The sequence below is a fragment of the Ptychodera flava genome, assembly GCF_041260155.1.
Source record: "Ptychodera flava strain L36383 chromosome 3 unlocalized genomic scaffold, AS_Pfla_20210202 Scaffold_26__1_contigs__length_13983176_pilon, whole genome shotgun sequence".
NCBI classification, from domain to species: domain Eukaryota; kingdom Metazoa; phylum Hemichordata; class Enteropneusta; family Ptychoderidae; genus Ptychodera; species Ptychodera flava.
In genome coordinates this window covers 9587272-9610028 of record NW_027248280.1, presented here as the reverse complement: position 1 = coordinate 9610028, position 22757 = coordinate 9587272, and the positions used below count along the sequence as shown (strand labels likewise).

Here is a 22757-nt window from a genome sequence, read left to right as displayed (position 1 = left end):
GCACGAGAGTTAACGGAGAAGGGTTTCCTTTAAGAAACTGAGGAACTTGTCCAGCCAAAGCCATCGACACGATTTGTTAACTTAACAGAAAATTACCTCGACAGTATAGATTTACTGAGAGACGAGAAAGCGACTACAAAGCAGACAACATGGGGCGTAAAACTTCTGCGAGGTGAGTCCATATATCGGAGATCACATATCGGTACGGTGACGCTTATGTTTTCAAAAAAAAAAGATTACGGTTTTTGAAATTTTGACATTAGCTAATTTCACTAATCGGTTTCTTTGGTTTCAATTTTTCTAGACTGGCTGATCGGAAAAAAATGAAAACCCGGCGTTCGAATATCTCTCCCCAGAAGGAATTGTGGTAATTTTGAGGCGTTGTTATGCCGAGGCACAAAGTTAGACCGGGGAACGGTACTCAAATCAAGCCGGACGGGAATCTGTGCTGCAAGTAAACAACATCTCAATTCTCGACCGTACCATCGCAATGTAAACATCATTCGCGATCGAGAATTCAAAGCCGCCAACAACATCTCTATAGCTTTGTGCAAGCATTGAAGCAGCTCAAGGAGGACGGTTTTGATTCAACAAAACACAAAACTCCTATATCAATGTACGACTTGAGAGAGTTAGCTTCCAGTGGCGTTTTGTCAAGCAGCGACCCCTTGGATTGAGTCGGAAAGTGTGGTTTGACCTGACGTTTCATTTTGGTCGCAGGGGCAAAGAGGAAATCGGAAAGCTGACGAAATCTAGTTACCGTGTAAGGGAGAGTTGTGATGAAACAAATATGTACTCCGAAAAAGGGAAAAATCACAGGAACGATCATTTCGAAACTCAAGCCAAAATGTTCGCAACCGGAGGCGAAATTTTTCCCATTGCAGCATTCGCAGAATATCTGTTTATGTTCAATCCGGGAGAAAATACATTATTTCAGAGGCACTTGCGTCAATGTAAAGCCGGATGACAAAATACGCTACTGTAATTCACCCCTGGGAAAAAATAAATCAGGCACCATGATGAGAGATATCTCAAAAGCGGCAAATTTATCGACATCCTACACAAATCACTGTGTAAGGGCAACTGCGTGCACTATGCTGGATTCAGCCGGAGTTGAGACGAGGCATATCATGTACCTCACGGCTCATAAAGACGAAGCTAGTGTCAGATCATATACAAACAAACTCGCCTCTGATCAGAGCAAGGGTTACAAAACTGAACACAACGGGGTGATAAGTTTGAAATAGATCGTAATTTTGCTGTCTCCACCGTGGGCAGTGACGTTTGTTAAGACCTCTAAAGTTTCCCCGACTTCAAAGTGGTCCCCATGCGAAATGTCCAGTAAGATAGGGGTGACACTTATTTCTGACAACACCTACCGCATAATGGACAATTTCGTAGTCAAATGGACATTTTTGATGTAATATTAGCTGCTATTTAATACCTAAAGTTTGGAAAATATTATACACAATCGGAGCTGAGCAAAGATTTAACAATGGGGAGGACTAGTGTCTACATGTAAAGCATGACTAACTATAAAATGACGCACCTGAAGTCACATCGACATTTAGAAGTAATTCTAATCGCTGATCTTAAATACATGAATAGATATAAAATACAATTTGCAGCAGTGCTGCAGCGTATCGATCGCACTCGCGGGTCAATGGTTCATCACCGCAGAACTGCTGCAAGCCAGGCCATAGACGGTTTTGGTAGTTTACGTTGACCGGTATTGTGATACTGATCGGTTCACGACCAATTGTATACTTCTGCTTGCTACCTCGATAACATAAAGATGTATATTCAACCACTTTACTGTGAGCCGACGTTTGCCCTCTCGCGTAAAACGTATTGAATACGTTGGAGGTCAAAAGTGCAGAATCGAGCAGAAACGGTCGAGGGCTCTTAAAAACGGTTGGAAAACATGTTGCTACAGTCGACATAATTAGCAGGAGTCGGAGATGAGTCTGAAGTAGATAGTAAGAGATAAAATAGATACAGGTTCGCTTATTCAAAGATTTAGCAATTTCATTTTTGTGAGCTAAATCAGCGGCACCGATTGATGTCGTAGTAAACTACCAAAAACATCTATGGACTGATTGGCAGCGGTTCTGAGGCAATGACCCTTGACACATGCGTGATCGATACGCCACAGCATCGGTGCGAATTAACAATATGAAATACTCATGAAAAGGGCTCGCGGCCGAATTTGTTGGTGGTGGACTATTGTTTTTTTTAGGTTTTTTTTTTTCAAAAGTATATAATATTAATCAGAGAAAGTGACGCTATTGAAGTCATGCAAGGTTTCGAAGTCATACTTGAAGACGCTATTTAATTCTTGGGGTTCGATATACTAATACAAGAATATATCTCTAAACAGTTGCTAATGGGAAGCTGGTAATTTGAAAAACATATAGTAAAACTGAGTAAAGGATTCGAAGTCATATCGCTGTATTTAAGTTATGTTGATTTAATACTTAAAGTCGGATATGTGTACAAGAACGGAACAGTAAGGGCTGGGGCTAGTGTTTTTTAAGATTATACCTCCGATACATAGGGATGAATTTGAAATCATAGCGTTTGCTGATGTATTTAACACTTCAAACTGCAAAAAATCATAGCTTTGAACAGAACTAAAAACAATCCCAATGGATCGTGTTTTTAATCAGACATACATTGATCATGGAAGGATGATTGTTAGTTGAGAAAAACAACTTCGAAGTCAAAGCTATAACTGCAAGTACAAGATGATTTAAATTAAATATTAACGTTACTTGAATGATACAAGATATTGCTTCAATTAGACACAATTTGTTTGATGAAGCAATGAAAAATCATAATCAGAATTATCTCAGGACAATTTTCGAGTCAAAGATAGTTTGCATTCAAGTTATAGATGTTGTACAAACCAGAAGGTATGCACAATAATTCGTAACTAATAGTTTGTAGGAGAGATACCACTTTTTTTCAAGTCAAAAATTCCTTCTATTATGTAAGAGTAGTTTAATATAGAAGAGGCAGCACGTAATCATCATAATTTTCTGGGGACACCTTTGAGGTCAAAGGGGAACTTTTCGAGGCATTATGCATTTTAAATACAATTAATGATAGACAAATCACTGAAAATGTACAATAATGCTACAAGGAACACAAACTTGATACTTCACCTCCAACATTTTTCATGTCAACTCATTCTTTCAATGACATAAATAAGTTTTATATAGCAGACAGGGCGTATAATCATCCAGGGACATCTTTGAGATCAAAAGAACACTTTTGAAGTCATTGGGTTTTTAATACAATATAAAATTTAACACAAATCGGTGGAAGTGTACAATCATTCTACAAGTAACTCAAACTTGACAGGCCACCTGCCAAAATTTTCAAGTCAACACATTCTTTCGATTACCTAGAAGACATTCAATGTATCAAACAGAGCGTATAATCATCCGAATTTTAAACGCATACCTTTAGGGTCGCGAGGACACTTTTGGAGTCAAGTTGATTTTCTTAATTCATTTCTAAATGTTCGACAAAACCAAGGACGTGTATTATAGTCCTATAACTAATACGCCAAATCTTTCAAATACATAACACAAGTCGAATAAAGCAGACGGACCGTTGATCATCTAGGGACACTTTTTAAGTCAAAAGGACACTTTTGGAGTCATATGTATTTTTTTGCACTGATATACATAATGTTAAGGAAATCACTAGAAATGTATAACAACTCAAATTAGGAACTCAAATTTGACAGACAACCTGCCACATTTTTCAAGTCAACACTTTCTCTCAATCATCTTAAAAGTTGAATATAGCATACAGCGCGTACAATCATTTGAAATTTCCGGGGATAACTTTGAGGTCAAAAGGAAACGTTTGGAGTCAAATTGACATTCTTAATTCAATATTAAGTTTGCAGAAAACCAAGAAAGTGTACTCTAGCCCTATTAATAACCGATAGTCCTCGGGTAGCATATTACATTTTCAAGTAAACACTTCTTTCAATTACCTAAGAGAGTTTGATATAGCAGACAGATCATATTATCAAGCAAATATTCTGGGAAAATCTTTGAGGTCAAAAGGACACTTTTGTAGTCAAAATTAGTTTTTACTCCAATAGTAAATGCTGTAAAAACAAAAGAAGTCTATTATAGTCCTATTAATAACTGAGACTTCAAAGCTGTCATGTAACAAATTACAAGTCAACACAATCTTTCAAATACATAACAGAAGTTGAATAATGCAGATTGACCGATGGTCATCTAGGGACACCTTAGAGGTCAAAAGGAGACTTTTGGAGTAAAAAATATTTTACTTTTCTACCTAATGTAAGACAAATCAGTGAAAGTGTACAATAATTCTAAAGTAAATCAAATTTCACAGATCACCTGCCACATTTTTAGTTGACTTTCTTTCAATCATCTAAACGAAGTTAAATATAGCATACGGATCCTACAATCATCTTATTTTTCCGGGCATACCTTTGAGGTCACGAGGATAGTTTTGGAGTGAAAATTATTATTTACTTCAATAGTAATGCTTTACAAAACCAAGGAAGTGTATTAGAGTCCTATTTATAACTGAGACTTCAAAGCTGTCATGTAACAAATTACAAGTCACACAATCTTTCAAATACATATCAGAAGTTGAATAATGCAGATGGACCGATGGTCATCTAGGGACACCTTAGAGGTCAAAAGGAGACTTTTGGAGTAAAAAATATTTTACTTTTCTACCTAATGTAAGACAAATCAGTGAAAGTGTACAATAATTCTAAAAGTAAATCAAATTTCACAGATCACCTGCCACATTTTTAGTTGACTTTCTTTCAATCATCTAAACGAAGTTAAATATAGCATACGGATCCTACAATCATCTTATTTTTCAGGGCATACCTTTGAGGTCACGAGGATAGTTTTGGAGTGAAAATTATTATTTACTTCAATAGTAATGCTTTACAAAACCAAGGAAGTGTACTAGAGTCCTATTTATAACTGAGACTTCAAAGCTGTCATGTAACAATTTACAAGTCAACTAAATCTTTCAAAATACATAACAGAAGTCTAAAAAAGCAGACAGACCGATGATCATCTAGGGACACCTTTGGAATCAAAAGGACACTTTTGGAGTCATATGTATTTTTGCACTAATACGCATAGTGTTAGACAAATCAGTGGACATGTATAATAACTCAAAATAGGAACTCAAATTTGACAGGCCACCTGCCGCATTTTTAAAGTTAACACTTTCTTTCAATCAGCTTAAAGAAGTTAATATAGCATGGGGAGCATATAATCATCCAAATTATCCGGGGACACCTTTTAGGTCAAAAGGACACTTTTAAAGTCAAATTGACTTTCGTAATTCATATAAAGTTTTGGAGGAAACCAAGAAAGTGTATTCTAGTCCTATTAGTAACTGATACTCCCAAGGTATCATATTACATTTTTCAAGTCAACCTTTCTTCAATTACCTAAGAGACTTTGATATAGCGCAAAGAGCATATTATCAAGCATATATTCTGGGAAAACCTTTGAGGTCGCTAGGACACTTTTTGAGTCAAAATTAGTTTTGACTTCGATTATAGTAAATTCTGGACAAAACCATGGAAGTGTACCAGAGTCCTATTAATAATTGAGACCACAAAGATGTCATGTTTCATTTTTCAAGTCAACACATTCTTCTAATTACCGATAAGAAGTATAAGAAGACACAGGGCACAGTGATGCAGGCATACCTTTGCGGTTGCAGGACACTTTTGGAGTCAAAATGATTTTCTAATCCAATACTAAATGTTGGACAAAACCAAGAAAGTGTAATATAGTCCTATTTACAATTGATATAACATGTGTATTATTCTACATTTTTCAAATCAATGAATTATTGCAAATACCTATAAGATGTTGAATATAACAGACACAAAATATAATCACTCTTGGGCATCTTTGAGGTCAAAAGGACACTTTTGGATTTAATATGTATTTTTTCAGGCCAAAACCAAATGTCAGACAAATCAGTGGAAGTGTACAATAATTCCGCTGTAACTCACATTTGACAGGCCACCTGTCACATTTTCCAAGTCAATACTTTCTTTGAAGTATAAAAAGGGTTGAATATAGCCGACGGAGTGTAGAAATCATCCGAATTTCCAAGGATACCTTTGAGGTTGCATGGGCACTTTTGAGTCAAATTAATTTTCTTGATTAAATGTGGGACAAAAAAGGAAATGTTTATTAGCCCGATTGATAACTGATACTTCACAGCTGGCAGACATACATGCTTTCAGAGAACAGAAAATTTCGACCAAATAAAATCAGGAAAAATGACATCTCAAGGTAACTATCACAATTCACCACAATTTTAACAAATGTCAATAAAGTCACAAAAAGATCCTGCATTCTGAGTTTTAACCAAATCTAGACTGTTGGTACAGAATTTTAGTATTTGTTGGATTTCCGGTTTACTACCTTATTTCTTTTTTATCTCATTATCATATTTTGAAGACTTACATGTTCATTTGAACAAATTTACATCTCCACTCCCGGGTGCGCGTGTGCACAAAATGCTTTTATGGTAGTGCTTGGGTTTTGGAGTTTTTGATGTGGACGGACGTAACATCCGCACATACTTACATACATACATATACACGTCGCTGACCTACCAGAAAAGCTCTTTCTTGCACACAAGATGAAAGTCCAGATTTATGCATTGCATCAAGGTGACATAAAGGTTATTAAAGTTATTCATTAATCACCTTTATGCAGCATAAAGCTACACCTGTAAACACCTTTATGCAAGCCATTAAATAGGTATAATGGCTCACCAAAATTAATCATCTTTATGCACCCTATTAAAGTTTCATAAATTTAGTGCTTTATGTACATCTTTTATCACCTTTATGCATATTTATGCACTTTCAAAAACGACCAGAATTTTGCTAGAGCTTTCCTTTTTTCCTTGAATGCCACAGATTCATTTTTGAAGACGTTCAATGTTCTATATGAATTATCATAAAAGCAATTCAACAATATAGAATCAATTGAATTTTTCTCGGGCAGGAGTGAATTCTTGAAAAACACTAATATCATTATCATTAAATTGCACAGGCAGGTCAGAAATATCCTGTGTTGTGGATCTTTCCTCCATATCCACTAAGGAAATTTGGTCGTTTTACAATGTGCATTTACTGTGTACTATTTGCATCCTACAATACCATGCTAATGATGAAGGGAGACTGCAGAATTAAGTTTGAATATAGATGACATACAGATGTGGCTAGTTAAAAGAGGCAGGTTCTTATCAGCTTAATCTTTTTTTAGCAAATTGACTGACTGCACAAATTTCAAAGAACAGAGGACTTAAATCACATAAACAGTTAATATGGACATCCACTAATGCGAGAACCAGGGATTGAAAATTGCCCCATTAATGTTGTTTAATGCTATCAAAGTTCCACAAATTTCCAAAGAATGAAATGAGCCGTTGTCAATCCTGGATTCCCGTTCTTCATTGCGATCATTTATATAACACTTACATATATTTCACACACATATAACATACAAACAATGAATCAATCTTATATAATCTGATTAATTTTATTGGAATTCAAATGAAAATCTGAGCTGAAATTGATGTCAATAACAAAATAAAGAAAAAAATTGTTAAATTCAATTTAAAACAGAATAAAGCGATTGAAATTTCCTGTAACAGATCAAATTATACAATATTTTGCAAAACACAAAAGTAAATCACAAATTTGCTGGAAGATTCACATTATTAAAGAAAAAATTCAGTTAAATGAAATTTAAAACTGAGGGAAAATGTGCTGGAAATTCCCTTTGATAAATAAAATAAATAAATAAACTAACAAATCAAACAAGATTTTCACATTCTTTCATCACCAGAATTTGAATCTTCTTGATTCCCATCAACCCCCTCATTGCCCATGACTCACTTTCATCCGGCCTGTCTCTGGATGAGGGAGATTCCTCTGTGCGTGGCAAGCGCAAATTTGTTTAACTGAAAATGATCTACGGTAAATATTCATGAGTTGTATTTTTGTTTTTCTCAATTTTTTTCACTCCCATGACAGTGGCTTTCTTAAATACCCCACAACTTTCCCATCCTCATCAATGTCACTATGTTCAGAAGAGATGTTGTCAGGTTTTAAAACAGATTCAATCTTCACCATATCATCTTCAGGCCAATCTGCTGCCTTCAAAGCACTCTGCAGATGCTTGAGTTTCTGAAAGATAATAACATAGTAATTGTCATTATGTGAGCACAAAAAAATCTAAAATCTATTACAAAAAAAAAAGATTGTTTAAAATTATCAATCCTTGCTTCATCACATTTTAAAGCTCCATGTTAGGCACGTCACAGGTTTTCAGTTGGTTTCACCAGTTATAGACACAAAATATTTTCTAACAACTTAAACTGAAGTACTAAATTGTTTTTCAGCTAATATTTTTCTACATTAATCATGGTGAACTGTTAGAATTGCTGAAATACAGAAGTAATTGCTTGTTCAAACTTATCACAACAATATCCTTGCTATCTTGATGCTGGCAGGAGTATGCATATCATAAAACAACGAATGGCAAGGCTTATTAATTAGAACTTGTATGACGGACAATCACTGTTAAAGGGACATTAATGTTAACCTTTAAAACTAACTATATCAACTATAATCCCTTGTTCTACTCCCTAGTGCATGTTAATATATACAGTCTCTAGCTTGTCAACTTAGCCTGTACATATGTAAACTGCATTGTTATTGTTTACAATTGAATGATGGTATGGACTATGATGGTATGGAAAGTAGAGCTGTTCATAACTGCAATAAAATTTGATTTTGGAATTTGTACTGAAAATGTTCATTCCCAGTACATGGGAATCTATGATAAAACTGTAAATAATTTTTTTCCAGAGAAAAACTTGCTTTACTTTTGCATATATTGGTACAAACGTTGAATAATTAACATAATTGGACTTCATTAGAATATGATGGTTACAGGTCTATAGTAATGTGTACAATAAACATGATTTTGGATCTCCACTGAAAATATTCGTCCACTGTACATGGAAATCTCTGAGGAAACTATGAATAATGTTTTCCAATACAAACCTAGCCAAAGCTGTGTATATATAGACTGATAATTCATTAATACGGATAGTTTTCAATCGGATTCGAACCCACAACATACGGCATCAGTCGCCTAGCTGAGAGCCAGAGACAGAACCAGTCGGCTAAATCTCCACTCCCAAAAAAGAGTGGTTCAATAACCGGCTAAGTTGTTACATTTTTCTGACTGAGACCGCTCAACACGTTGTAGAGTTCGTGAAGCACTCACGCACGCATGCCCACTATCATACATCGCACATACACACTACATCGAAGCGAAGAAACGAATTTCATCGCTTTTAACAAATATTTGATTAGACTAGGATGGTTAAAAGTTTTTATGTATGCAAGAAATTGCATTTTGAATTTCACCAAAATATTGATTCACTATACATTCAAGTCTATGAGAAAACTCTGAATAATTTCTAACAATGTTTTCAAACTAACATAATCTTTGCTCTCTGATGTGTTTGACAATCTATACAACTGTGCTTGATTTAAATAGGGTATTTGAAGGTTCAGATGTGGACAACAATTATGATATTGGAAATTCAACTTAACATATCATTTCACTTTTCATGGTACTAGTGGTCTACAGGTAACTGTTAAATAATTTCCCTGACAAAACTTGCCATGTCTCTAATGTGTAAGTAATAGGCATTGTTCATTGCCCCAGTGAGCTAAATTTACAATAAAATAAGCCTCGGAGAGCCAAGGTAAGATGTTCACGTGACAGATTGTTATCTTTTTGTTCATATTTATAGTTAAATGATTTTTCAGAGTGAAATCATGCAGGGAATCATTTTTATCTCTCAAGAATATTTTTGAACACTGAAACTGCTTTTTGACAGGACAGATACTTGTGAATGTTAAGTGACACCCCCTATCCCCTATGCTGTTTGAAAAATCCATGACCCCCTCCCCCACCTTTGCAGTTTTCAAATTTAAAGTTGCAATATGGATCAGAATTGACCTTTATATTTTGAAGATTTACATGTAACTTTATAAAAAATCCATAACAATTTCATTTGTAGATTCGACTCTAATTTGAGTATATTGATTTAATTACCAAATAAATTGCTGTTTTGGTACGTACTATTTGCGATAGTAAAGCACAGAATTCGAAACGTCATTTTTACTATTTGAATATGTACGCATGTGTAATTGGTGCATGGTAACGGTTTGCGAAATTGCAACATCGTGTCAACATGCCTTGCTAGCCTTCTCAAGGGCAAGTGGTCAGGTCTCTGCCCGCGCCCTGGGTCTCTGCTGACTGACTCAGCCTAGTAAAAATGGAAGAAATTAGCCAAAAATATTGGCAAGATAAACATTGTTTGGTCAGATCGAAAGATGGAACCAAAAAAAGAGTGACATGAGACTACTGCACCACGTTGAGGAGGCAGACTGTGTCTACAGTTTCTCGCGAAAACAGCAACATCGCCACTGTGTGATGATCAACTTCGCTAGCCAGTGATGTTTCCTCAGGCAACACCGACCTACCAACACCGTGCAGACCCAACAATTTGTAATGTGAACCGGGCCGTAGTCCCTCCGCAAGGAAATAACTTAGATCTGTTAGCATTCATTGATAATCTATATCCTTCAGGTCAAATATGCATCTTACGGAAACAAAGAAAAACTGCAGTCTCCATTATTAATGGTATGGTCTCATATATGACGCGTCCATTAACGCGCTGACATGGCCATGCAAGACCAGACTGAGGGGCAAGACAGTTGCTAAACTTCTGCAGTGGTGGATGATAGTGTGGGCAAAGTTTTCAAATAAATATACCGTGCAGATACCTCGCCTTTTAACATGAAAAATGTAACCACATACAACAGGGAGAGGATTGTGGAAACGCTGTCAGGCACGCGGTGAACACAACCAGATCAGTGTACGTGGTCTGGACGCTCGATCAATAAAACGTTCACAGTAGGTGCACACGGCGCGGCACTGACATACATGTATATGGGAGAGAAAAATCAATCACACAATCTTTTGTAGAGCTGTACTTTATCATATCGATATACATGTACTTATATTTCTGAAACATTGTGATGCTACCAAAGTTAGGCAAATGCAAAATTTACAATAAATAACATGTATCATTATATATGTCAAGTTCTGTCATTGTGTCAACATCGTCGCCCCTCCAACGTGCACTCTATTGAGACGTCATCACTCTTGGTGGTACTTGTCATGTGCACAGCAGAAACGCCAATGTTTTTGTTTTGAAAGTGTGTTTATAAAACAGCTTTTCTAGGCGGCCGCAATGTTTCAAAATGAACGTAATTGTGTGCCGAGATTGGTAAGCTAAGAAGAGTACTGAGAAGAGTACTTTAACGTAGTATGGCAGGGTTCTCAAAATTTTTTGAAGAAGGCGGAAAATTTAGAAAAGTACGCAGTTAGCTTCTGTGTGCAACCAGTTCCCTGGGCGGGGATGGTGGGGAGGGGGTTTAAGAATTTTTTTTTAAATTTGAAGACATTGCTGAGCAATTTTATGCATTCTTATACAGTGTATGAGAGGCTATCCAAATATAAATACAGGGTGAGGGTTGCAGGGAGGGGGTTCCCCTCCCTGTGTGCAAGAAATATTTAAATTTTGAAGACATTTTGGAGTAATTTCATGCATTCTTGTACTGTATGAAAGACCATTTTAGCATAAGAGTTAAGGATTTCTTTAAATTTGAAGACGATCATTCTTATACAGTGTATAAAAGGCTGTTTCAACATACAAACATGTGGAGGGTTTCAGGGAGAGGGTCTCTCCCCTGTAAATGTTTAAATTGTGAAGACATTTTGGAGTAATTTAATGCATTCTTGTAAAGTATGAAACACCATTTCAGCATACAGAATAATCGTTATTACAATCAATTACAACATGCATGTTTTCATTGGATAAAGTTTAAAAAAAACGTCAGAAAAAGTAAATTTGATATCACTCGGGCCTGTCATCAACTGCATTCAGTTGGCAAGGATAATAGCAAAATTTCACTAGACTGTTGTATTATATTTAGCTCATGACGAACAAACATTTTGAAATACATGATAGAATGGGGTTTTCACAACCTAGAAAACGATCCGCTAGAATCCTGACCAGTCTGGCTGTACAAAGTTTTTAACTGATTTAAATAAAATTAACTGAAGATGCGGTAAAATCAAATAGTTTATTCAATTCATGAAATTGCAAATTCCATGGAACACAATTTTCAGTCATTTAATTCAAAGTATTAATTTCACAATAAAACGAATTCGCGAGCTTACTATTGATTCTTGGTGATGTTGAATATAATTGAAAAAGAGAGCTAAATTCCAGTGTTCATGCTTGATAAAATCCCGAATTGACGACACCCAACGCCAACCTGTACGACACTTTATGTGTACAACGCACTTGCAGTCGACTAGTCGATTGTGACACAGTAAGCTTACATACAATGCAATATCGGTCGACCTGATTATTTGACACTGTGATCGACGTAGCGTTTCAAAAGTACGAAAATGAGACCAAGTAATTGTTTGTTATTTAGATTTGATCTAAAACCTCCGGCAACCAACAGACAAAGTCCTACTCTTACGCATAAAATCAAAGTTTTCAAGCGTAGACTCCCGCGTACACTTTCCCTTCCGCTTAATCACGGCCCCTCCACAAAACGCGATGTCGATCTATGATCGACTATGGATGGATTGACGTGGCGTTTCAAAAGTATGAAAAATGAGACTCAGTAACTTTGATCGCTTTACATTTGATCAAAAACCTACCCATCAAACAAGGCCCTACTCTTGCGCAGAAAACCAAAGCTCTCATGCATCGACTTTCTCTTCCGCGTTTGAGGCTTTCTTCTCTTTCGCGTTTGAGAGAAACAAACGTCGGCTTTATTTGGAAATGGTCCGCTATTCTTGGGCGTAACGTCAGTCCAATAGTAAGCTGCACCCGATGTGAACGTCGGAATAATCCGCGGGCTGTAGTCGAGAAAGCAAGGATGACCTCGAGAGCGATTCCCAGTACAGAGCACGTTCGCAGATCGCGGTACTACAGGCTGATACTATAGATAGCAAAAAGTTCACCGCGTAAATTGCTAGACTACATATAGCCCAATAGGCACTTCTGAAATGTTATCTCGGCTTGCAAGACAACAAAAATATCAAAATATTATTATCAAAACCAGAATTTTGGGGCTAGAGAGCGAAACATTGCAGAAAAGTAGCCAGCCAAAAAGGATAGTAGCAGGTAAATTTGGCCGGCATTCGGCTAAAAATGAACACGCTGTATGGTATATTTGCTTTGGTTTTACGAAAAATATTCGACAATTTTGATCCATATTGCAACTTTAGGTGACCCCCTTCAGTTTTCAAATTGAAGATGACCTCCCTTCCTGGATTTTGCCCCCTCCCTGGCTGTAAAAAGTGAATGCTCCCTTGTAGAATAACTGGTCATCTGTGTACTGTTACACATCGAACCGACAAGTGTTATTGCCTTAATATAGCTTTTAAGTGCTCTGCAAATACAACCAAACATCAAAGGCCAACTAAGTAAAATTGCCTTACTTGTGTTGTAATGGTTCTGTTTAGCAATGTACTACAATTCACCATAGACCCTCGAGGGTCTATGAATTCACCAACACTGGTGCTTTGGTTACCTTGTCTTTCAAAGTTCAAGACTTTAGACTAAAAACTTATCAGTGCAGACTTTGTAGTACATACCTCTCATATTTTTCCCAGTTGTTGGCATGCCTTTTTGTGTGACTCTGTCATTCCTCTGGGCAGTACACTTTCCCTATTTGTTCAATGCTTAACAAGTATCTCCAGGGGACCTGCAACTGGCAAGGATATAAATAAAAGAATTAAAAAATCCTACCCTGAAAAATCAAATTATCTCAAACACAGACGATGAATCATCATATTTCAACTGACAATAATGACGATGAATAACCATATTAATCTGACAGTCCATTAACACTCACATTTGAATCAGATATATCAAGCATTTCCATGGCCTAAACAGACTGAATGGTTTGGTCACACAGAGTTCATGTACATGTAGTTCATACATTCGTGCAGTGAAGTTGGGATCCCCACCTCACCTCACAGTCTGAAAGGAGGGTACTGCAGTGGTGGTCAGAGTAATGAAAACGAGGCTCTACAACATGAACTTTTATGCAAATTTCATAGGCTCCTTTCAGACTGTCTGTCATAGTGTACGTGGCATGATAAACAATTTCAATACCCAACACTACATATAAGGGGGTGCGTAGGAAGCTGGGTAGAAAGGAGCTAATGCAGGGTCAACAGTGCATTGCCCCTTCCCCCTTTTGACATCCTGGATTGAACACTGACAGGAGTGAATGTTTTCAACTGTGACATTGTATGTTCTCTTTTCTTGGTAATATTACCAATTTTTGAAAATGGGGGAAATTAAAATGTCAGTTAACATTGGAATTTACACATCAAATGTTTCTCAAAGGAATGCTTCTTACTGTAGACTTGGTTCAAGTCGGTGAATTTCTGAAAAAAAAATTTGTAATAGTCTATCAACGGTCTTTCTAACAAGCAACGCTAACCGAGCCAGCCATGCTGTAGCGTAGCGGAACTTAGGGCTGTTAACACTTGTTTTTCGTATTTGTTTTGATTTTTCTGATAGGCCATATGCTATTACATGTAAGGCGCCGTCGAGGCCAAATCTGTGTCTCTGTTTCCAACCCTATCGTAATTGACAGACTGTGTTACCTGTCAAACATAAGTCTGATACAGCTACGAAGTTAATTAATTGAAGAAGAACAAACAACTCTGTCCCCTTATCTAAACGTAGGAGCTTTGTACTTGTCAGTCTACATAATCACTGTCACAACTATGAAGAGCAGCGCATAGTTATACGTTACAGTTACTTCTCCTCAGAGATGGAAATTTTAAATTTGGCAATGATGACATGAATGTACACGTCTTGTTTCTTCAATGGAAGTCTTTCATATAGAACCGTCTACTGAACTGTAAGTGTGGGTTATAATACATGATGTTTTTACCGTTTGTCTGCAACCGTTGCATAACATTTCCTTGCAAATTTTGACCAGTCACTGAGTGAAACAGGTCCAAGGTTCAATTCTCTTACACAACTTCATACCAGTCCGAAAGTATGCAGTAATTCATGTTAACATTACTATTTCATGAGTCTACCGTCCAGTACTGTCAATATTGACAACTGTCTAGTCATCAGCAATTTATGTCAGTGCTTGATTACTAAATTAGTATTTCTGTCAAAACTTATTAGATTCTGTATCACATAGTCATGTGCATAACCAGTCATTCAGTCTTTAGTATCTATTTTGGCAATTGCGTAATACAAGCCTAAGGTATTTGAGCTGCGGGGTATCAACACTGATATCCCTTGTTATCTCATAGGGAACACGTCTGTCTCGATAGCATGGTCCCATGGCAGGTGAAATGGAAAAAAATATAGGTGGAGCTATTCTAACCAATCAAAAAAATCGAAAATAAAATCGAAAAAACAATTGTGAACAGCTCCTCGTCGGCTTCGCCGGCTCGCTGAGCCGTGCTTTGCTCGGCTCAACTGCTGAGGACGCCAGTAACTTTTGGTAAATCAATCAATCAATCAATCAAAAACATTTATAAAGCGCCAGGATCAATAACCATGTTATTTTCAAAGGCGCTGAGTTTTTAACATCAGTGTTCATGCGCTTTGACAGGTACAATTGTTGTCATCTGCATACTGAGTTTTGTTTAAAAATGTTAACACTTTGGGCCTGTCGAATGTCAGAAGGTAAAGCATTCCAGAGTTGTGGTGCTGTGATGGAGAAAGCACGTCCACCATACGTTTTAAGTCTGTAGTTGGGTACACACAGCAGGTTCTTATAGTTGGAGCGTAATGAACGACGGGGTTTATATGGCTTGATCAGATCCTGAATGTAGACTGGGGTCAGACCGTAAAGAGCTTTGTAAGTTAGCAGGAGAATTTTGTAGTCAAGTCTGTACTGAACTGGCAACCAATGAAGACTGCGAAGTACTGGTGATATGTGATCTGTTCTTCTTGAACGGGTGACGATTCTGGCTGCGGTATTTTGAGCTCGTTGAAGCAGCCCGATATTGGATCTGGGGAGACCGTACAGAAGTGAGTTACAGTAATCCAATTTTGACGATAATACAGCATGCACTAATACCTGACAAGTTTCCTTGTTCAGATATTTCCTGATGGATCCGATTCGACGTAGATGGGCATAAATTGACTGGCAGGTTGTTTGGATATGCTTGTGAAACATATGGGTATTGTCAAAGATAACTCCAACATTCCGGGCTGATTTGACTGGCGTAATAACATTTGAGCCTATGGTGATTTGACTGACAGGATTTTGAGAATGGTCAAACTTCGAACGAATGAGAATGACCTCTGTTTTTGAGTCGTTGAGTTGTAGCATGTTTTGTGTCATCCAGAGTTTGATGTCACAGATACTGGCCTCAATAGAGCTGACAGCGGACAGTGAGTCATTGTGGAAGAAAGACAGGTACAATTGGTTGTCATCTGCATACTGGTGAAATTCCAAGTTATGTTGACGAATGAGTTTTCCAAGTGGAGAGATGTATATATTAAACAAAAGTGGACCGAGGACTGACCCTTGAGGTACACCGAACTGAAGAAGATGGGGTTTACTCGTAACATTTGCAATTGCTACAGACTGGTACCTGTCCATAAGATATGATTCGAGCCATTTATGGGCAACAGCTGTAACGCCAAGGTCAGACAGCCGGTTCAACAGTATGGTGTGATCTATGGTGTCGAATGCTGCTGATAGATCCAGGAGGACAAGTATAACACTCTTACCGGAATCAAGAGATAGGCATATATCATTGTGAACTTTCAAGAGAGCTGTCTCAGTACTGTGATATTGTCTGTATGCAGATTGTAGTGGCTCTAGTAAGGAGTTGGTAGTGAAATAGGCATTAAGTTGAATGGCAACAACTTTTTCCAGGACTTTCGAGAGGAATGGTAAATTAGATACTGGACGGTAGTTCTTAAGAGTGTTAATATCCAGCGACGGCTTCTTCAGTAATGGAGCAGATTTAGCAGATGGAGCAGATTTAAGTGGCGTAGGTACATGTCCAGATCGGAGAGATAAGTTGATTGTTGTGGTTATATACTGCAGTAAATTGTCCAGGCATTGTTTCAATACTGATGTAAGAAGTGGGTCAAGAGAACACGATTTGGTAGCGATTGCGATGGTCGAAGGCGGAGCCGACGAGGGGCTGTAAGAGAGTCTAGTGCAGTACATGAGTTAGTTTCTGCCGGTCTCACAGATTTGGACTTCTTGCACAGTACCAGCGGCTGGACGAACTGTGTACACAGTGACGTAAAGCAGATACAAAATGATTGACAACCCTCTCCCGTGTATTCCGGCGTCCACATATACGGAAGAACCTTCACACATCGACCGCGTTTTAAAACTGATTGGTTGACCATCGCAAAGCATGCATGATTACAAGAGAAAAGTTGTCGCAAGTTATAGTCAGGGAAATTAGAAGCTTACAAGTTATACGAAAGAGAACTGAATAGACAGACTGTAAAGCTAAGGCTACATCAGTGACCAGAAAAGTTGATGAGAACTTGCATAGTGGAAGGCTGGTCCAATTATGTTTTCGCTGATGAACAGAGGCTGTGCTGACTTGGCGGGACTGATCACACTCGACACTTTATCCACAACGCCTGTATCTTTGGAGATCGAGAGGTAACTCCCCCAGTATGCCAAATATGATGATGTCATCTTATGAATAATAGATTAGTAAATACAAACGTCATCTCATCAATAATTTATAGCAACGCAGATCATGCAATAAAGCCAAGTCTGTGATTCCGGGAGAAACTCCCCCGTATACAGTGCACCCAAATATTGCATTAACCCCACTCAAGCATTTCACATGAAAACAGATCACAAGTCATCGCGTTCTCCGACTCAAATATTCACAAATCACAGACTTGAAACAAGTCTACACAACTAAAGTACGACAGGTACGCAACATTGCCATTTCATCAATGTTACAGCAATGTTGGACAGTAATGTAGCAGTGAAGTAGCCGCATCAATGTAATATGAATGTTTTTCTGACATGTAACACCAGTGTTATAGCTTGGCTGTAGCATGCCTATTCAAACAGTGCTGTAACAGCGCTGTTGGAATAGGTCTGCAGCACCTATGTTCAACAGTGCTGTAACAGCGCTGTTGAAACTGGATTGTAGCACCCATGTTCTAACAGTGCTGCTACAGCACTGTTAGAACATGGGTGCTACATTACTGCTAAACCAGTTCTGCTACAGCCCTGTTTCAACACTGTAAAACTGCTGGTGTATGACCATATTAGGCATGTCACTTGATACTGACAGTTCAGTTTTTTATTTTGATGCTTGAACTGTTAAACTTAACTTACTGTGATTTGTGTTTTACGATTTGTGAAAATCACTAATCAACTATGTTTATTCTCGGTATGTCAATGTACATGTGTGTAGTGTCAGTTTTGATAACGAACTAAATAAAAGAAAACACATTCACACACCATTCCCCTTTTTTCATCTTTTTATTACCAACAATAATAATCATCTATACCTCAGTAATTAAGCTGTATATGTTAAATCTGCATAACATACAAACTATAAAGTCAATATATTCTTGGTGTCCCAGTTGTTGAATGATAATCAGGCAAGGTAAACAGACGGACTATTTTCATATGGTTGGGGAAAAAATTGTCTTCATTAACTAAATGGCATGCACTAAATACAGAAATAAATATAGCTGCAAAGCAGCAATGACTGAGGTTTCAAGACATCTTGGTGCACAGGGGTAATACGAGAAATAGACATGCACATAGATAATGAGTTACGAATATATTTGTGAAATCAAGGTCAATAGTCATCCTTGTCTCCTGACATTTTGTCAAAAATACTTCTCCCATACTTATCCATCTTTATCAAAAGTCAGACCTGTAACTCTTTTGGATAGTTCAGAATTAGATATTTGCATAATTAATTAGGTACAGGAAGTGGCCTCATAAAGTCTTCCGTCACACAAATATGAAGGTGTAGTACTTGTGCTTTAACAGAGTTATTGACATATATGGTACTTTAGGTCAAAGGTCATTGAGGTCACATGACACTTTGTCAAAAAACTTGAACCCATAGTTATACCTGTTTACCGAACATCAGACCTCTGCTTCGTCAGCTAACCAATAATTAGATATGTGCATAACTAATTAGGTACAGGAATTTACTGGTCATGTGATATTTTGTCACAAAACTTTGTTCCCATATCTACGTCTGTATACCGAAAATGAGACCTCTAGCTCGATTGACAAGTCCTGAATTAGACATGTGTATATCCAATGTGCGGGAAGATGCCAAGATCAAAGGTCAAGGCCATCCCCAAATTCAGGAGTCCATTTTGGTCCTCCACTGGTCTTTGTTCACTAGATACTAGTCCTCTTGAACTCTTACATAGGCCAGAATAAGCTATTACCATACCTTAGCTGAATAGGTATAGGGCAGGTCAAAGGTCATTGAAAAATAATAAAATTACTTTAAAAATCTTCTTCTCAAAATCTGCCTTGATCTTTGGCATGAAGAAACCTAGTCCTATGCTATACAAAACGTAGAACAGAATTTGATTGATTAATTTTAATGCAACTGAAGTTAATTTTCAAAATGGGCACCAGGTCATGTGACCCATTGTTCTGGTCATGTGATCAAAGGATTACTTGGGTGGAGTTTTACCTTTGTGCCAAATTTGAAATTTCTAGGGGCAATGGTGTTTGTGAGGCAGTTGCATTTATAAGGCTGAAGAAGAATAATAATAAAAAACAGAACGATTACCAGGGGGTTTCGGACCATTGTCTCAAAACCCTTATTAAAAAGTTAGCGTATTTTTAGTCATCATACATATCATGCATTGATTTTAGAACAGTGATTCTAACTAGAATGTTGACATTCTACAAATACAAGATAATTTTTCTCAACATGTGACAGTAGAAATCTTGAAGAACAACCTGCATTTTGACGTATGTAAACTATAAAGAGAAAAATTGCCTTTTTTTGAAAATAAGATGGTGAACACAATGACTCTTGCATTGGCACTAGTATTGGATTTCATTATGTGCAGACTTGGTTGACAAACTAATATTAATTGACAACTTGTAAACAGTTTTTGTAGTATATTCACCCTTTATACATTAACAAGTGTTGAATGATGGAAGCCACCAGGATGAGACACTATCTCAAGTATCCAATAGCAACCAATGACGTGTAGTTTACTATGAGATTATGTTAATAAAGTGAAATTGTAGTTAATGGCTACACTGTGTTAGTCGTGTGTCTTTTGCTCTTATCAAAGTGCACTAAAACATAACACGACGAGGATGCTCTTATGATCCACAAGTGTGTGAAAGAAGACACCCCGCACAGCCTGAGTGAAGTTGAACTCCGAGTAACCATCCTGTGAAGTTTCAACTGGAAGACGGAAAAAGTTGCCTTGAGTCGAACTTGAGCCACACCCTGTTGAACAAAAGTCAGTAAAGTTACTTGGTAGCCTATATGGGTGATACTGAACAAAACGCCGTAGTCATCAATCAGCCATCAACACCAGGTCGAAGTATTTCTCCTGCTCCCCCACCAGCCCAAATGGAAAGACATCTTCAGAACGCTGGGGACGCATAGATGCATTTGATGACAGTTTAGAAACATGGTCAGCTTATGCAAGGAGGCTCACCCACTATTTCAATGCCAATCAGGTACCAGAAGACAGGAAAGTTACATGCCTATTCTCGTTATTGGGACCAACAGTGTATGGTACGTTAGAAAATTTGATATTTCCAGCATTGCCAACATCCAAGCAATTCGAGGAAATTGTTGAATTATTGAAAATCACTATGAACAGAAGCCATTGCTGGTGCATGAAAGATTCACATTTTGGTATAGAAATCAAAAAGAAAGCGAATCCATTAAAGGCATACGCATGTGAACTGCGGAGACTATCAAAACCTGCAAGTTTGGTACATTTTTGGACCAAGCCCTCCGTGATAAGTTGGTTTGCGGTCTACGTACATTCTCTATTCAGAAGAGATTACACCCTCTATTTCAATGCCAATCATGTACCAGAAGACAGGAAAGTTACATGCCTATTATCGTTATTGGGACCAACAGTTTATGGTACATTAGAAAATTTGATATTTACCGCATTGCCAACATCCAAGCAATTCGAGGAAATTGTTGAGATTATTGAAAATCACTATGAACGGAAGCCATTGCTGGTGCATGAAAGATTCACATTTTGGTATAGATATCAAAAAGAAAGCGAATCCATTAAAGGCATACGCATGTGAACTGCGGAGACTATCAAAACCTGCAAGTTTGGTACATTTTTGGACCAAGCCCTCCGTGATAAGTTGTTTGCGGTCTACGTACATTCTGTATTCAGAAGAGATTACTGCAGGAAGATGACACATTTTCGAGAAGGCTATGCAAATTGCCATCTCCATGGAGTCAGCTGATAAGAAGCAGCCTGAGTTGAAGAGCGGCATGCAAGACCTCAAAGTCAATACGGTCAGTAATCGCCAAGGGAAGACAAAGCCTTGCTATCGGTGCGATAAGAAAGGCCATAAGCCAGCTGACTGCAGATTCAAAGATGCTGAGTGTCACAACTGTAAGAAAACTGGACACATTCAAAGTGCTTGCCGTTCTAAACAAGGGAAGGGAAAAAACAAAAAGAAGTTCCAAAAAAGCAAAAGCAAGAAGTTGTGAATTGCATGCTTTAGAAGAAGACAGTAGTGACAGCGACTTTGTTTCAAGCCTAACAAGTGTTAAGAATTTAAACAAACATGGCAGTCAACCTGCAAGAGTAACACCACGAGAAAATGGAAAACTCATTAACATGGAAATAGACACCGGATCCCCAATCTCTCTCGTGTCAAAAGATGACTATGACAAGTATTTCAAGGGAGCAAAGCTGAAAGATGCCGAGGTAAACATGAGAGCCATTACAGGGCACAACCTAGGCATATGGGTATCTTGGATGTCATGGTTGAATATGAAGACCAGAAGTCTTAATTAGAGCTGTATGTCTGCAAGACAAAAAGCAAGCCTCTGATGGGAAGAAACTGGTTATGCAAAATACAGATAATTTGGAAGAAAATTAAAGAAATCAACCGCCAAGCAGTGAAAGCAGTTAACGTTGAAAAGAAGACAACAAAGACAACAACTGGTGAAAAGCTGAAAACAATATTAGACGAATACCCAAAAGTTTTCAAAGACGGAGCTATGACAGGAATCAAGGCAAAGCTACTGATAGAGAAGGATGCAGTGCCCAAATTCCTGAAAGCCAGCCAAGTTCCATACTCTCTACGTCCGAAAGTGGAAAAAGAGTGGGACCGACTTGAAAGTGAAGGTATTTTGTCAAAAGTAAGACACAGTGATTGGGCAACGCCGATTGTACCAGTCCCCAAGAAATCAGGTGCAGTACGTATATGTGGAGATTTTGAGACAACAGTCAACCCAGTATTGAAGGTAGATCAGTACCCACTACCACGTATTGAAGATATCTTTGCATACCTAGCAGACGGAAAGAAATTCACACGCATCGACTTGCGT

At 37.7% G+C, this 22757-nt stretch overlaps 1 long non-coding RNA gene across 2 annotated transcripts in view; it reads right to left on the bottom strand.

The window, feature by feature from the left end:
• Positions 1-7009: 7009 nt before the first annotated feature.
• LOC139126055 (uncharacterized) overlaps positions 7010-22757 on the bottom strand; it is a 39887-nt gene continuing 24139 nt past the window's right edge. The window contains exons 1-3 of one of the 2 annotated variants that reach the window (XR_011550446.1): positions 14090-14235; positions 13830-13939; positions 7010-8248 (exon numbers count right to left, since the gene is read on the bottom strand). This is a non-coding gene — a long non-coding RNA (uncharacterized lncRNA). Of the gene's footprint in view, positions 8249-13829; positions 13946-14089; positions 14236-22757 lie in introns of those variants that run through there. The other variant, XR_011550445.1, reaches the window with a different exon arrangement.